The sequence below is a fragment of the Coturnix japonica genome, chromosome 1, assembly GCF_001577835.2.
Source record: "Coturnix japonica isolate 7356 chromosome 1, Coturnix japonica 2.1, whole genome shotgun sequence".
Taxonomy (NCBI): domain Eukaryota; kingdom Metazoa; phylum Chordata; class Aves; order Galliformes; family Phasianidae; genus Coturnix; species Coturnix japonica.
The window spans coordinates 110,984,395-111,002,353 of record NC_029516.1 but is presented as its reverse complement, the minus strand read 5'-3'; the positions used below and the strand labels follow the sequence as shown (position 1 = coordinate 111,002,353).

General features: G+C 39.8%; 1 long non-coding RNA gene across 2 annotated transcripts in view; it reads right to left on the bottom strand.

The window, feature by feature from the left end:
* LOC107305692 overlaps positions 1 to 17,195 on the bottom strand; it is a 30,515-nt gene extending 13,320 nt beyond the window's left edge. Inside the window, exons 1-3 of one of the 2 annotated variants that reach the window (XR_004305550.1) lie at positions 16,566 to 17,195; positions 13,446 to 13,554; positions 2,916 to 3,148 (exon numbers count right to left, since the gene is read on the bottom strand). This is a non-coding gene — a long non-coding RNA (uncharacterized LOC107305692). Of the gene's footprint in view, positions 1 to 2,564; positions 3,149 to 13,445; positions 13,555 to 16,565 lie in introns of those variants that run through there. The other variant, XR_001551865.2, reaches the window with a different exon arrangement.
* Between the last annotated feature and the right edge of the window lie 764 nt (positions 17,196 to 17,959).

Below are 17,959 nucleotides of genomic sequence, written 5' to 3'. Positions count from 1 at the left end.
GTCTTCTTTCATATGTATACCATGGTTTTATCCCTTACTTAAAAGCGATTTTATAAAAAGAGTCATATGATCTTTCAAATGCTTCCACTATTTTTTTTCTCAGTGACCAACACACAGAGGTCAATTCTCTTCCTCTACTGTTACTGTCCTATAGAATCCACTTCCCGCTTCCCATTTATTTTTAATACTAGGTTTCATCCACAGAAATACATTTGTTATAAAAACAAACTCCTATACTGCTGGAAATCAGAAATGGCTCTGAAAGTCAGTTCTACCGGAAGAGTTTCCTGTCACAAAATAGGTACAGATTTAGCAGCAAGTACATTGGCTTTGATGTTTTTCTTCCTTATTGCTTATCTTATTTGTTCTTCATATTTATTTCATCAAAATGTTGTCACAGAGAGCTTCAGAGTTATGCCCATGAGGGCTGCATCCATGACTAGACACGTGGATGGCTTCATCTTGTTCTATGATCAATCATCTAGAGACTAACCATGACTTTGTAAGCATAGTTAAGTCTGTTCTAGCTATCTTCTTTTAGTCCTAACATATCTTTGTCCACCACTACTGCCTTCTCTTTATACCAGAAGGTTTTGTGAGAAGCAGAGGTCAGGGATATTGGCTTTCCATTGCATGTTGTGATGCAAGTTTTAGAAAATCAATAGATGCCAGATCTTTCTGTCAGTGGAAACTGGCCAGTGGATTTAAAGCATGAAGCACGAATGAATACAAAGCAAGACTGCATCAGATTAATTATTGCTAGGAAATCAGTACAAAATCTATTTTTTCCAAGCTCCTCAGTTGACTGGTCCCCTCACAGAGTTGACCATGCCCTTCTCCCCAGCATACTCCCCAGCCCTTTTTGGGTGTCTGTGAAATGAAAGCCTAATGATTATCCCCCTCCTGTCTATAGAAACACCAAGTGAGAAAGAAGACACTCCAGTCACCAAGTGACACATCCTGAGCTCTGATATTGTGGTGGCCCAAGTGCTTCCAGCAGGTTCTCTGAGGAGACCAAGATCTATCCCACCAATATCCCACCTTGTTTTAGAAGGAAGAGATGATGAGGGGTTGGGCTGGTGTACCATGCCCGTCTGCCCCTGTTCTAAAGCTCTGCTGTTAACTATGGCCAGGGAATGAGGGCACTTGAAGCTCCTTACAAGAGCTGCTCCTCTCATAACCCCAGCAAGGACCTCTCAGAGTGAGCCTCAGCCACCTGCCTCATGCCTACATCACCACTACCAGGGCTGAACATTCACTGGCTGAGTTGCCAACACTGCTGGAAAGGGATCACCAGGCAACAGTTTCCATTTACCCCCTCCCCTCCCCGATAAAACCACTATTGTGAAGATCCACAATCCATTATTTAGTGAAAGTCTTTACTGAAGTGCAGTCACTTGTGAACAGAGATGGGAAAACACATACTTTGGCCTTGGATTTCATTGTTCTTCTCCATTAACTTTGCTCAGAAACCAGGCCCTGTTGTGTCCTACGTCCTTTTACAAACCTGTCTTAATGCAGCTCCAGACACAATGCAGAGAAGTCATCCCAAAGGCAAACAAAGAAATCCTAAAGCAAACGTGCTGCTGCTGTGCATGAAGGAAGGCCAAGGGCTGCAGTATTGTTGTGTGTGGGGTTGTTTTGGTGCTCTCTGCCTTACATCTGTCTCTTGGAAGGATGATTTATTTCCTCCTCAAACTGTTCTGATACCAAGTGATAGTTACCTGAGTGAGCCTCATTCATAACCTGTGGGTGGGTAACCAGGGAGGGGGGCAGACCTGCTGTTCCCCTAGTAGAGAGAAGACTCGTACAGTTCAGCTTTGTTCTGAGCTCAACAAGAGGAGCGGCGCACATGTGGTCTTCATTAGTGACGCTCCTTTGAAATGTCTCCAAGCCCTTGGATTGTAACTCTAGCACACAAAGGGGTGGGGGGAGTGAAGAAGGGAGGAAGGGAAGGAGGGAGGAATGAGGCTGTTGGAATCGTCCCTGTGAAATTCAAACAAAGATGGAGATTTTCTTTTTAATTTTTTTCCCTTTTCTTTTTTTTTTTTTTTTTTTTTTTTTTTTTTTTTTTAATCCCCACAGGCACAGAATTGTTCTTAACCTTCTGAACTGCAAAATGCATTTCAGAAGAATCCACTGCTCTTCTGTCAAAGCAAAACCAACATGAATAATCTCTCTTAAATTACAAGCGTTAAATGACAAAGGGGAACAGTTATCATTTTGTTGCTCTTTATGCATATGTGCTTGCATATATGCTTTTGCGGTCGTGTGAAGCCCGTGGGTCTCCAGCAGCCTGGAGTTTAAAAATGCTTTTGAAGGAGTGGTTAGAGCAAGCAGAAGAGTAGGGATTGATCTGGCAAGCTGAAGTAATGGATGTTGATTTCTGCTCACTAGGAGCCATGTCACAGAACTGCAGCCTGAACAACACGCATCCCTCTGACTGCCTGGCATTTCCTCATGCTTCAAAACTCTATTCCTCTTCTTCCTGGGAACACTAATGAAGAAGGAAGTCATTTGGAAAAAGCCGTACTAACTCTGCATATATTATTTTTCTGTGATTGTGCCCATCAAATTGGATTTTATTAGGATTTCAACACTCTTAAATTCACAGCTGCACATGCATGGCTTTCCATAACAGAAATCAATTAGATATTGATGAAAGCTAAAGAATCTTAGCAGGAAAATAACCAACAGCAAATACAAAGCGTGTCAATTAATCCCAGAGGTGATCTGGTTTCTCCCCTCCTGCCTGTGGGAAATGAGAAAATTTCATGGCACCGACAAAATGACATCTATGGCTCTTTCCTTGGAAGGCAGCTGAAGCTTCCCTTCCACCCCTGGAGGGTTTGAGACATGCTGATGCATTCAGCTGGCCAGGCATAGAGCATGAATCTCTAACCCCACACACATACCTCCCTGTTTGCTGTGCTACCTCCCCAGGTGGTCTGAATTTCCCAGTAGGTGTTCACATGAGGTAGATGGCAGCTCTGATGCACAGGCTGGAGCAAGAAGGTGCTGCTCTGTCTGCTTCTGCACACAGCATGATGTTGCCTGTCCTCCACTCTTCCTTGGACATGGAGCAGAGGATCTCCAGCACTCTGGCAGAGCTGGGCTCTCCATTGTCAGTCACAGGGCTCATTTTTGACTGTGAAAAGATGTTGTGAAATGTCAGAATGTGCCAACAGGGTTAGACCAGTGAATATTACAGCCTATTTCATGATAACGATATATTAATGCAGAAACAGTAAAAGCTTCAGTAGCTTTTGTTAAGAGGAAGCTCTCACAGGCTAGATGTTAAGATGTAGGAGTCACTTCCCTCAGTGGTCATAAATTGCAGCAAGATGTTATTCTCCCTTTGACCCATAAACTGTTATCTGTCAGATGGAAATATTGAAAACTCCCTAACTTTCAGGTGGGCAGATAACCTGTTAGAAAAAACTGCTCAGAAAAATGGCTCTGGAGTTTTGAATCACGATTATGACTAACAACATATTTTAGGAAGTCAGTGCACAAACAGTCTCACTCTAATCTCTCAGCAGGCTCACAGCCAGGCAGCTCTCTCATTTGATAACCAGAGAGACCAGAATCAGGCCCAAGACAGTCATTTTTATACTACTTGGTATCCTAGTAATGGCCACAAAAAGGGAATATGAACCTTTTGTCTCCATACTTCTACAGACGCATTTCTTGTATATTTATTGCACTCCATTCACAGGTATTTCCAAAAGCCTGGGATTGCTCCTGCTTCTGCAGCTCTTTAAATACTCATTCGTGGCAGAAAAACAACCCTGAATAACACAGGGCTGCCATTGCCTGCTTCTTATCTCACCTTCCCAAGCCTAATCCTCTTATAATGCCATTGGCTTAAATAGACACATCCCTGATAATGTAAATTGGGGCCACTGTAAATAAGATCAAATCATACTGTAGCCCACAATGTTCTAAGAGGAGAAATACGAAGCAGAAATGGTGAAGATGCTACATTTTGCATTCAATAATAGAACTAGAAATGCTTTTATTCTAATTACTCAAAAATGTTGGCTCTAGCTAAGTAGTAGTTGCCAAACAGGTAAAATGGATTATTATCAATACACACCCAATTCAGTAAGCGTATTAGTTCAATCCAATAGGTATGATGCTGTTCTGTTTTAGAGCAGGTCATGACACAACTGCACCATCACTCTGGAGGTGTGACACTGGACCACACAGCACTCCTCACTTATTCTCAGTGCCAGGCACACCGTGCTATACTGAACAGTGCAATACAATGGCAGTACTGTTAGAAATCTCACTACCCTGGCATTCAAGCAGACCAGTTCCTACTGCACGTTTGTTTCTGTTTAAAATCTGTGCCTACATTAGCAGCCCCTGCTGGCAAGCTGGAGCCTCCTGATAAAAAGTCAAGTAGTTACAGAGAGCAAGGGGTGAGAAAAAATGGAAAATTCTGATCGTGAGTAGTAGTAAAATAGTTCTGCATTTCACCCTCTTCTAGAATGAAGATGTTCACCATAATTCCACTTCTCTTGCATGTAAAATGATCCAAGCAAAACAATAAATGTGCTCTAAAAATGGCTCCAATGGCGAGACCTTGAAAGCTAAAACTCGTGTATATATCAATCACAAAACTTCACAAAATAAATCTGACAGTGAGATTTGTTGCAAACTGTACTGGTCACCAGACAGCTTCCGTTATTTTTATTGATTATAATATATATATATAATATATATATATATAATATATAAAAAAAATATTGATTTTATTGATTATAACTGCAGTGTGAAGACGTTGTTTAGATTAGCATGCATCAAGTGATGAATCATGCAGTATTTAAGAAAAGCACATATTTCTTCAGATACATCCACTGTTCTGTTTGTATCAGTATATCTATGATATCATTTCTTCCCTGTGTTATTTTGAATATTTCTGTTGCCTACAGGGACTAGAAATTGCAGATGCAAGCAGAGATTATTTTTTCTCTGAGTTAAATAAGCATTTTCAACCAGTTTGCAGTTTGGTGTCTGGTTTCAAGTTCAACCTGGTTCTTTTGTTATCCATACGTTTTACCATTCTTACCAACAGAGAGTTGCTGTAAGCTTTATAAATTTCCTTTCAATAAAAAGCTCTGATCTGACTTGTGGTAATGTGACCACTGTTTTCACACATCGAAATGAAGGTATGCTATTTTCTAAAACTCTATCATGACTCAGGCTGGAAGTCTGTCTACTTTAAGTGTTCTACAAATAGTACTTCTTCCTCCTTTAATGGGATTGTTTGTAGTAAAAGCATAAAATTACTGCTTTCTCCAGGCATTTGGGAGGCACTTATTTGTACTGTATGGTTTGTGATAATTAGTGTTAATTACTCTGAAAAAAAAAAAAAAGAATGCATTCCTTATTAAGCTTTGTGCAATCTACTGAGAAAAAGTACTTCATCAAAGGAGCCTAGAATTGATGGCAATAACAAAATTCTGCAAATACCAAATAATCATAATAAACCTTACCATACCTTCCATGAAAACACAAATAATGTATCTAACCCTTTCACATCTTTCTGTGTTTTCAGCATTACTAAAGTGGAGTTATAAGAAAGACAGGGACAAACTCTTCAGTCTGTGGTGACAGGACAAGGGAAAATGGTTTCAAACTAAAAGAGGGGAGATTTAGATTGGGTATAAGGAAAAGGTTTTTTACAGTAAGAGTAGTGAAGCACTGGCACAGGTTGCCCAGAGAGGTGATGGGTGCCCCATCCCTGGAGACACTCAAGGTCAGGCTGGACAGGGCTCTGAGCACCTGATGTAGCTTTAGGTGTGCCTGTTCATTGCATGGGAGTTGGACTAGGTAGCTTTTAAGGGATTCTTCCAATTCAAACAATTCTATGATTCTACTCATATGGACTTCTCTGTAGTAAAGCAATTTGAACCTTTCTAGTGCCTCTTCAGGAGCAGTTTCTGGCAGACTGCAAATGTTCCCCTGTTCTGCCTCGAAATCTTCCCTCCCCTTTGCTTTCTGTCCCAAGAACTAAGCACAGTGTTACAGCTGTAGATGTGCTAGTGCTGTCTCCAAAAGCCCTACAATATTGACCCTTTATAGTTTCAGTTGCCTGACTTGCCATATTGTATTCATACAGATTTGAAGTTCTAGCTTTTCATTGTATCATGGTTTTAACTGTGAGAAAATGAAGCAAATCTCAGGAGAAGGAAAGGTCAACGTGCAAAGGCTTAATCAGACGTGTGGAAAGGCTGGCACATGAAAGTACCTCTCCTCCTCCTTTCTCTTCTCTACCTCTCCAAGGGAGAAGCCAGTCAAGCACACAGACATATGGCAGAGCCTCACGGCTGCTCCCACAGCTGCTGACAGAGAAGAGGCATTGATGTGCAGGATGATGCGTTAGGGAAGCTGGAGCTGAAAGGGGCCCCACAAGATCAGGAGAAGTCCTTTTCTATGGTGTTAGGTTTGATTTTCGCTTATGTTAAAATGGGTCTTTTGTACCTCAGGCCTAGGAGTTGAACAGGATCTGCAGAAGGCAGTTTTTGATATGCATGGCAGAGCTGGACAAAAATACAGGTATGTGGTGAAGCGGAACTAACAGCACAGCCTGTCTTTATAATGTGTTGTCAGTGATGACTGCTTGTAGGCAGGTGCCAAAATATTGTTTTCTATTACTAGTCAGAAACAAATCTGTAATTTTTCTGGTTTTAAATTGTTTTTTCACGTGGGAAAGAATGGTTGGCTCCCAAGTGAGACTTAACCTGGACACTAATGTTTTTAAAACCTCTACTGTTGTGATTACTTAAAGATATGGGCCTGCAGGTACAGCCAGGCTAGGAGAACTTAAGTCTCTCATATCTGTGATACTTTTCTGATTATTTATAAGAAATCAGAAAAAGTTGATTGGCAAGAGACCATCAATTTCCTCACTCTGCCAAAGCGCTTGAAAACATCTATTTCATTAACTTTGGCATCCCTGGACAAGCAAGTGGAACAGCAGGCTGTGTTGCATTTTCCTATACTACGTAAACATCCAGCTGAATTACAAGTAGTGTTTATACCAATGACAAGCTGCAAAGTGCAAGACTACGTTGTAATAATTGAAAGATCAAAAGGTAGAGGAACTCTGGTACTTTGGCACCTTCTCAGTATGCTGCTCACACTGCTAGGCTGGATGTAATGGATTACTTTTTGCCTCTGTTCTAATCACTGTTGTGTTCTGCACTGCAACAAATAAAGCATTCCTTTCTTGATAGTCATGTTTTACTCAATTCATTGCCGCCATCTGACATCTTAGCGTAGCAAAATCAGAAGCTACACTAGATAAGTTAAATATCATGCATGAAAATGACTACTTGAAATGTTCCAGAATTTCCAGTTTTGTAACAGCATCTGCACATAAAGGCCCTTTCCTCACACAAGCAACGTGTTTATTTACAGCATGTGCATTTGAGGAGAGGATTTCCTTCTTTCCCATTTCTGTCTTTCATTTAAGTTCACCTGAAGGCAAAAAGACCAAAATACTTGAAAGAGACCAATGTTAGTCTTTCTTTTAATGAACAGTGCAGGCTCCTTCATGCATGATCATTTCTATTGTACAGAAGTCAAGCTTCCATGAATTATTAGATCTTTTAAATGAGCTAATGGTTCAACTGCAGATAGTGACTTTCTGATCCCTGAGAGCTGTGTTTACATAAATAACTGAAAATAAAAGCTCCCACAAGCATTTGTGGTTTGTTCTATGGCCCTGTGTTCAATATCCCATATGTATTACCTTTCCCTGGAATTCTAGTAAATGAGGTCAATGGCCTGAGTGCTAGTCAGAAGACCAAGCTGCAAAGAAATGCTGCTTAATATTCACAGAAAGCAGAATTTACATTTGGAATTGATAATATTCACATGAGAAACCTGATTCCAGATGGTAAGCCTATGCAGTAAGATGAAAAAAAAAAAAAAAAGTTGTAACATGACTCCTACCTCAAATCAACTTTAAATTGGGCTGAGGGGCTGCAACTAAGTGCTTGCAAACGTGAATTCTCTTTGGTAAAATGGAATGCAGTTTTGAATGAGTGAGCAAATTGCATGCTCTTTGCAAGCAGAAACAAAGATATAATGCGAGGCTTCATTAGATGATGTGAACTTTTAAAAGTAGTTGAGCAAATTACTTAAGGCAATTCAAAATGTTCTTCATATTGTAAATAATGCAATGTTAATTCCAACTAGAAATGAAATGTACTGCTTTGATATAAAATACAAGGAAGTAATATAAAATATGTTCAGATTTAGACTAAAATATCCTTCACCAGAAAATATCTATACCAATATTTTTTGGGTCAAGGCTCAGTGTTTGGGTTATTAGAAGGTTCAAATCAGAAGATGGCTCTCCTGTTTAGACTTTCGAAACAGAGAGAGAGAGAGAGATTTGAAAGTTTTCCGCTCTCTGTCGATATGTGTAGGCTAATATCGAGTCCTGTGACTACTCTCCTGGATACTGCTTAAGATCAGCTCTAGTGGCTTACCTCAGTCTCTGGTGTTTTTGCAAAATCTCAGTAATAATATATACTCTAACTGAAAAATCCTCAATCATCTGTCAACCAGATCGCTTCCTGGTTATGGAGGCCGTCTCTCGCACGAACCCGCCTCTCGCTCTCGATGCTCGAACTATCTCTGGCGGAAATAAATTAAATTAAAAAAATACCAAAAAAATTAAAATAAAATAAAATAAAATAAAATAAAATAAAATAAAATAAAATAAAATAAAATAAAACGAAACAACTCAGCCAGTAAACCGTAGTTGAGACTCACGGGGTTAGATTCAAGATTCTGTGATGTTTCTGTGTTTGCCCTTATGCGGTGCATAGCACACAGTATACAGCCAAGATCCCAATACCAAGGATTTCCCATGCTCTAGGCTATATTGCATCCATTCTTGTGCCCAACAAGCAGGACAACAGCAATGCTGCACACAGGTCATATATTGGCCGCAAGAGTTGGAGCGTGTAACAGGTGTGCTTGCTGGAGTCACCCATGTTGCCAGCAGCCTTACAGAAAATGTGACTGTGCCAGAGAGAGCCTGCTGGACTACCAGTATATTTCACAGAATCATAGAATCATAGAATTACTCAGGTTGGAAAAGACCTTGAAGATCATCAAGTCCAACCACAGCCTAACCATAGTACCCTAACTCTAAGGGTATTTAGTAACCCTTTCTATACGAGTATAGAAAGTCTCTGTTCTCAGAGACCCCAGTGCCCACCCACCTATGCAGAGCGAATGGAAGAAGACAAAGCAAATGGTATACAATCCAAAATAAAAAACACCACACACACAAAAAAAATATTCAACATGACAAAGAGTTGGAATGTATTTTGTGTGCCCTTACAAGTAGCAAAGAAGGGAGGACAGAATGGAGGATGGAGGATGGAGACCCTATAAGAGGCACAAGTACACACATGGAATATAGGAGAAAAGCATTATGCACAACCTCGTGAAAAGGAGTTATATGGGAAAAGTCAAGATACAGTAGCCATATTGCTTTGTGGAAGTAGCCCAAAGGAAATAAAAGGAGCAGCAAAAGCAAACTGCAGTTCTTCCCTCTTTCTTTTTATTAGAAGAGAAAATCACAGTGACTTGGTACAGACAGAGCATCCTTAATCCTTCTCTGGTGTGGTATTCAGTGGACAGAAAAAGCTGCATCAAGGTGAACTGGTTTCACATTAGTGAGATTTTGTTTCATTCTGAGAATATGGTGTTCACCATTCATTTTCCAAGGCACTCTTCTGGGACATTGCTTATTTGGCTGATTCTTTCCAAAACAGGAGAAATATCTTTTGTCCTAGTGATTACTTCTCCTTATTTACTATCTATCTGTGATAACTAGCTAAAAAATAACCTTTTGCTGTGTAGTTAATTTTCAGATAAGAAACCCGAACATTTCTAGTGCACCAGCACACAAAGAAGGGACACTGGAGTGGCCAATATAGGAAGCAAGAGAAAACACATATCTGCTTCTTTTGATTGTAGTGCTGTGTCATGCCTACATAACATAAAAAATAGTCTGTATCTTGGGTTGTTTTCTTAGCTGCGAAGTATATCCAATGGCTTTGAAGCAGGTAAATGTAACCTCCGTCCAGATTGTCTCTTTATTCCTTTCTTCTTCTCTGCTCTCAGTTACATCACCTCTACATGGGTACTTTCAGACCCACTGGAATTTCCATAAAGCAATCCAGTTCATTAATTCAGCACCAGTTTTTCCAGGTGGATTATGCTGAGTGCAAAGAGGGAGCTGATGAGCTCCTCTTCCACTCAAAGCTGGTCTGGCCATGGTTGAAAGGGAAGTGGCAGAATCATTAACAGGAGAGTAGGACGTTGTTATTTCACCGTAAGCACTTAGGTTCAATTCACTGCCTCTCCTGAGAACCTTAGATAATATATGTAAATAACACTTTACTCCTAGTAACATTTAAAATCCAACCACTGCCTCAGTTTTGAGCCAAGGAGCTTCCTTAGCTCAGGCTCCTAGCTATGTTTAGAAGCATTCAGTTTTGAAAATAATCAAGGAGTAACCCAGCTACAGGACTCTGGCTTTCAATGGGAAGTGGCCTCCTCACTGGATTGAAGAAGCAGGCTCATATTTTCTTGTGTATTCTGACTTCTTCATTCTTTTATTCTTGGTTGAATAGTGAATTCTCTTTGCCCAAATGGCAATAAGCTTCACGGCAAAACCTTGGACTCAACTGCCTTATCTTGGAAGACAGTTACCTAGAAACTTAGGCTTCTTAATTCCCATGGAAATGTCATTGATGCAGTCTTACTCTTCCCTCAAGAAGTGCTATATAAGATCTCACCCCCTTTCATAATTCAGATAATTACAGAATTCATGAGATTTTGAATCCTGAGGTAAAAAATAATAATAATAAAATAAATAATAGTAATAATAGTAAACCTACTTTTTTAGCAGTTTAATAAAACTGTTTCATTGTGTTTTGCTGAAATTCCTCTGCTTGTTGAAGTTAATCATGATAAGTTGCAGAGGGTCACTCTTAGGGGAGAGTGTTCTCCTTAGCAGTACAGGGTAAATGAGTTGCAATAGGCTTGCATCAACTCTTGCCATCTACTTCTCATAAACTATCTATGAAATAGCAAAATCTTCAGGCACTTTGTGGATCAAGTTCAGCAAATCCAAAAGCTCAGCTAAAGCTCTAGGGTTAAAACTGAAGATAACATTGCTGTTTAAGCAGAGAAGAATCCTTTACTAGAGATTTACACCTTCTCTTATGTAGGGACAACTCTCTTGGGAATGTTACATAGATGAGGGAACAAATTCCCTCAGGAACTTTCAGCTGACCACAGCAAAACATGTTGGTTTTGAGCTTGCTCTCTCTAAGATAAGTGTATAACATCATTAAAAAGCAGGAATAGAAAAAAACGTAACAAATATCTAACTACCTAACTAAACCAAATCGACATATTAAAGCATAACCTTTTCCCTGAAGAAGGAATGAGTCCCACAGGACATATTTCACCTTACTAAAGGCACAACTACAGGCATAAAGGCATAACTACACTGACATTACAGTGATGAAGGAGAAGAAAGGTAAAGTTTCACACAGTACCACTGCATTGCAAAATGCATCTAATATCACATTTGAAAGGATACAGATTTGCAAACATGTCAAAGACTCACACAGTGTAGAAATACAGGGGTTTTAAGGAAATAAAGGTACACAACCCACGCAGTAAGATCACAGGTTGTGTTAATAATGGTTTGCCTTGAAGAGGGTTGCTTTGATATGGTCACTATATGTGTACAAACTGAATGATTAGTATTTTTCTCTAGTGCATACTAAAGGAAAGAAAAAACTGTTTTTCTGGGCCCTATTGCTAGTAAACAGGCTCTATTAGATGCAGAACCCTCTGTTTAATGGGAAATATATTATAACTCACCAAGTGCTCCTCAACTGCACTAAAAAAGCAAATCCCAAAACCCCAGTATTCTTTCTTAGTTAGTGGGGTATTTGGCATTTCTTCCTCTGAATGCAGAGGAGAATTTTTGTTTGACAGAATAAATCACCAGGTTAGAGGATGAGTGACAAATAAGAAGACTGGGGGTTTGGCTATGAAATATTCCTTGGGAAGGCTTGTGCTAGACCAGGCGAGAACAAGTGAAAAAGAAATGCCAACTTTAATTTGTTTGTGGAAAATAACAAGCTTTTACTTTCAGGTTTTCTTCTTCTTCTTTTTAACTGCTGCAGCTGGTACAAGAGTTTCTTCTATTGAGCAGGTGCTGACTTTTGCTAATGGGCTGTATAGCCATACTCTGTCAACACATCAATATAATTCAGCGTTTCAAGAAATGAACTGACTGAGAGTTGGAGCCACATTTAGAGACATTTCAATTCAAACCTCCAACTGTATTTAAGAAACCATATCTAAAAGCTCCCATCCAAGAGACTGGAATGTGAAGCATGCAGGAAATGTTATCTTATTGGCCTCATGTCTGCCAGTGATTGTGAAACAGCTTCATTATTCTGGGAAAAAATACAAGCTCCATTCCAGGCAATGAGAGATTCATGTAAACTTGTTAAACTTTTAGGGAATACAAATAATATGGAGTCTCGAGAAAATCTTCAGTGCTCTATCATGTGGAGATAAGATTGGTGTGAAAGACCGCCTTTTGCAAACATATGAAAATGCACCTAAAAACATATATGCCTAATACATCTTGTTGGACCTATTTCTTAAAATCAGTTCTTCTCAGTTGGTCTGCATTCAATGGATATAACAGAGTACTCCCACAGAAGTGTGTCACAGAGGTGAGAGAGCAGAACAGGATGCTGAACAACAGTGTTCATGTTTATCTTGCACTGTAGCCCCTGGACTCAAAGCTGGGTGGCACCTCCCCTCTGCAGTAGATGTTTACTGTGCTGCAATCACATCTCTTGACGCAGCCCAACCAAAAGGCTTGGAAGCAGTCAACATGGTTTCACCAAGGGGAGGTCATGCTCGACCAACCTGGTAGCCTTTCATGATGTTATCACTGGCTGGGTAGATGGGGAGAGAGCGGTGGATGTAGTCTACCTTGATTTCAGCAAGGCATTTGATACAGTCTCCCAAGATATCCTTATAACAAAGCTGAGGAAGTGTGGGATAGATGAGTGGACAGTGAGGCTGTGCTGCTATTCAGTGAGACCTGGACAGGCTGGAGAGCTGGGCAGTAAGAAACAGATAAGGTTTAACAAAAGCAAGTGTAGAGTCTTGCACCTGGGGAGGAATAATTGCATGCACCAGTACAGGTTTGGGGATGACCTGCTCGAGAGGAGCTCTGCTGAGAGGGACCTGGGTGTCCTGGTGGACGACAGGTTGGCCATGAGCCAGCAGTGTGCCCTTGTGGCCAAAAAGGCCAATGGCATACTGGGGTGTATTAGGAAGAGAGTGGCCAGCAGGTCACCTACCTGTGTGACCTGGTGTAGGGAACCTGCTTTGGCGGGGGGTTGGACTCAATCTCTGGAGGTTCCTTCCAATCCTTATGATTCTGTGAAGCTCCCATCCAGCCTGTGGGCCCTACCAGAGAAATGAGTATAGTATTGCACGCACATAGACCTAGAAATTCAATTCTGGGTGCTTCTCAGATCTTCATTTCAGTCACTCCTCAATGGCCCCAGGGTAGCGGATGCATCCACTCTGCATAATATGGTATTTGTGAAGAATTGTGAACACTGGAACTAGAGTTGAAGGCTACTATGTTTCCATCCTGGATCTCTCAGCATCCTTTTCCACAGAAGGGGTAGATTTACCCTGCAGAATCAAACATGTATTTCCTTTTCAGGCCAGGTATAAAGCAAATAAGCAGTGAGATTTTTATCTCAGAGAGTCAGTGTAGGGCTTAAATGGAAGGAACTTATCTCTGGACATAATTTTAAACACTTCTTAATATTTACACAAACAAGTAAAAGCTATGTTATTCTGTGGATCTATTTCCATTTCTGTGGTCTGATCTTTTCAGCCATGTTAGGATTAAATTTGAACCTCAAAAATCACATCAAGTTCCATATCAACTACAAAATGCATTACATATATGCTGGTTGCTGGCCAGCTGGCATTTTAAACAAGTAGTTCAGGGAAAAGCAATTTTGGTTGAGGCTGACCACAGCTGGTTTCTCATTAGACTACATTTTCAAAATGTAACACTGCCAAGCCTCTGAAGTTTTAATTACTTATTTTAGACTTTCTCTGATTCAATAGCCTCATAAAATGAGGGGGGAGGGGGAGACGGGAAGTGTAGCATGTCAGCTCCCCAAGTATACAACTTTGTGCACTTCATTTACTTACTAAATGTTTGTTATACTACATCTATTTTTTGAACAATGGTTTGAATGTCATCCTTACTCTTGCCACATAGTAAGTGTGGTAGCTGAAATGCTGCCTTGAACGGATGTGACACCCACATAATGTAAACATTGCTAAATGTTGCTTCTTGGCCTTTTGAAGACCACTAAATCATTATAAATCTGCATAGAATAAAGTGACAATATAGTATAACTAAGCTTGTAGTACACTAAGACATGGTCCAGAGTTGTCAGAAAGAAGCAGCAATTGAGAAATCAGAAGGTAGGGTATTTTAAATCACTTTCACTTTCAAATATATTGGAGAATATACAAGAAACATTCTCAGTGATTTAAAACACAGACATGCAGAGAATATTAACTGAAAGGCAATTATAAATCACCATTTTCCAGTAGAGATTCCAGCATCATTTAAAGCTTCAGCTCAGGATACATTACACCAATCTTTAGAAAAAAAGGCTCTAGCCAGTTTGAAACTGACTAGAACACGTCAAACAAAATACAGTGTTTATAAATAGATTAGGTTGTTCTAAATTTAACATAATATTCTTGTTCTGTACAGGTCTTTTGGTAAGTGATTAAACATTGGAAGAAAATCACAGCTGATTCCTTTAGAGATATGTTCAGAAACAACTTAGTACAGATTTGGATGCATCATTTGCTAATTTCTTCTGGTGAGCAACAAGATTTAGAAGGCTTCCAAATAATACTTTTCTCTCCTACACACTTTATAACTTCAAATGTTAATTTATCCTTTTAAACTGTGAAGGGAATTTTGGAAAATCTATTGTCCTCTTCTACCGACTGGGTGGGAAACAGTAGAGTCTTTCAGAAAATAAGTACCAAAGTTGTGACAAGAACTCAGAAAGTTTTAGCTTAGAACTTTGCAGATCTCTTCTGTCCAAAAGGACAGAGGAAAAAAATATCTCAATAATATATATTAAAATACATCAAAAATACATTCAGAAGAGACACAAGGCAATTAATAAAGTAATTACAATCAAAATATGTCAGTTGTGAATAATTTAATAATTTCAATTAAAGTGCGGCATATAATTTCCTTTCCTAACACTGCATCATAGGAACACATAAACAATGGTACATAACGATAAATGTAGTGATGCAGAATTTTAACTATGAGTTTTCCTAACTTTTGAATGTTTGACTGCTGATCTTCTACTATTCTTACTCCAAAACTCTATCATACAACATGAGTATGGAGGAAGCCACTGATTTTGAAATCTACTGATGCAAAGACACTGTCAAGGTTTACAAAATATGCAGTCTTTTCTGTTCTGGCTAACCAATTTCACAAACAAACATAACATCAATGCTCATGTGGATGGGCACCCCAAGAACAAGCAGGTGATGAAGACCTATCCCCTCTACTGCCCCTCCAAGCCCATTCTTCCTCCAATAGGGTGCCTCCTGTAGCTTCAGGAAGAAGCTGTCTGAGTGCTGAGCAAGATTTTTGATTCCTCTCAAAGATGCAATGGCACTGCATCCTCAGATAAGGCAATGCAGCATCTGGAATAACCCATTTTCACCTTTTCCTAGCGTGGATCTCATCTTCATGCAGAGCTGGTCCATTGCAGATTTCCCTTTCATGTTATAAATTTCTGACTGTCTCAGTAGTTTTCATGAGAAAGTAATATCAGGAAAACAGCACACTGGACTTCTCAGTTTCTGCAAGTTCATCAGGAGCAGAGTCAGAGTCCAATGCTTCCTGACTAGATTCTTTTAGTTATCCCACATGGAAAGTTTAATAACACATTTATAGATGATTTGATGATGTTTGATGTTATGTGGGATTTTGATTTAGCAGAGAGATACAGCAATGTGTTGAAATCACCATGCAAGCACAATATAGCAGTTGTGACATATGTGTGGAACACAATGCAAAAGTGATTCTTATTTCCAGGTTCTATATGCTCACTATCATGACACGAAACATTTCCAGAAGAAAGGGATGCATGACATGAAGGCAGTTCAGAAGAGTTGCCCTCTAAGTTCATTTCATTGATTGCTCAATTTTATACTCTACCCTAGGTCTGAGCCATGTTCACACTTTCCTCATTACAGGTCTGGCTATCTCAGGAAGACATTCCCACTCTTGATTAACTCAGGGAAAACTGTGGATCAGTTGATCCACCCAACTGATACAATAATTTATCTGAAACAAAGGCCACCCTCCATTTCCCTTAAGTTTAGCCATGGTCACGCCCTACCTTATTCAGAGGGCTTCACGAGCACATCATCTTTGCCTGTCTCCACTGAGCGTTCTTCCAGTGTAGGGTTGTGTCCATTAGTCACAAGCATCTGATGTCAAAGAGTTCTTAGGAGATTACCAGAAATTCCTCTATAGGCAACAGCAAGCAAATGCTTGAAATACCATAATTCCTCTAGTGCCCTTAAGCCAGTTCCAAAGGGTAAGATTAGACTTCACTTGGAAGAGATTTTGTAAGTTACTCTGGGGGGATGGGGAACACAGATTCCCCTGTTCGGAGCATTAGAAGTTTTTTCTAATATGAGGAAAAAAAAGTAATTACATGGAATCTTTTTCCCCTTCTCTCCCTTTCCTTTTTCCATTTCTACTTAGCAAAAATTTAACATGATCATGACTCAGGCAAACTATGCTTGGCCTCTGTAAGCACAGTATGCCCCATTTCCTGCAGCTAGCAGGGGATATCAGGTTTCTAGATGTGGCTGAACAATGCCTGCTGCATTTGGCTTCAGAGGTCCGAAATGGAGCACCTGAGCTCGCTTCACTCTTCTCCCAGTTTTCAGAAAGCTTGATTTATGCACTACGGGATCTCCTTATACAGAAGACTAAGAGCAGAATCTTACTTTGATGTGTGCCTATAGATCAGCTTGCCTAGAGAAAAACCCTTGGAAAGAGGAACAACACAATACTCACACTCTCCCCCTTTTGCTGAAGTTGGGATTGTTGGAATGTTTTGGTATTTGGATCTACATCCAAAAGAAAATATGCAAACAAAGTATTTTGATTTGGATGAAAACGAATTAAAAACTTCCCATTTCTTGCCAAATAAAGCAAAAAACCAGAAGGTGGTTGGAACATTTGAAGGTTTTCCATGGAATAAGAAATAATAATAATAAAACAATCACTATTTTGAAATGTATTTTTAGAAAGAGCAAAAGATTAGAAAGTTGAGAAAGCTATTGGACAGTAGCTGTAATCTTGCTCAGAGGATTTTAGACTCTTTGCCCAGGGCCTAGAAGATCCAGGCCTATTTTCTCCTCCATATATGGCAGTTTGATTTTCTTGCCTTCCAGAGAAGGATTTGAACCACCAGCCCATAGGATATACATTAGATTTTCAGTTTCTTCAGTTGCAAGTTTTTTGTTTGTTTGTTCATCCTTGCCTGTTCTTTTCAGCCAAAAGATGATAAAAATAACACCTTAGTGTACTGCTAGGAGACTGTAGATGACATGGTCACAAGAGTCAAGATTAAATTCTGTTCATCTCTTAGGCTGCGTGAATCTTCACTTCTGCTCTAGATGAAGGAATCATAGAATCATTAAGGCTGGAAAGACCACTAAGATCATCTAGTCCAACTGTCAATCCATCACCACCATGCTCACTAAACCATTTCCCACT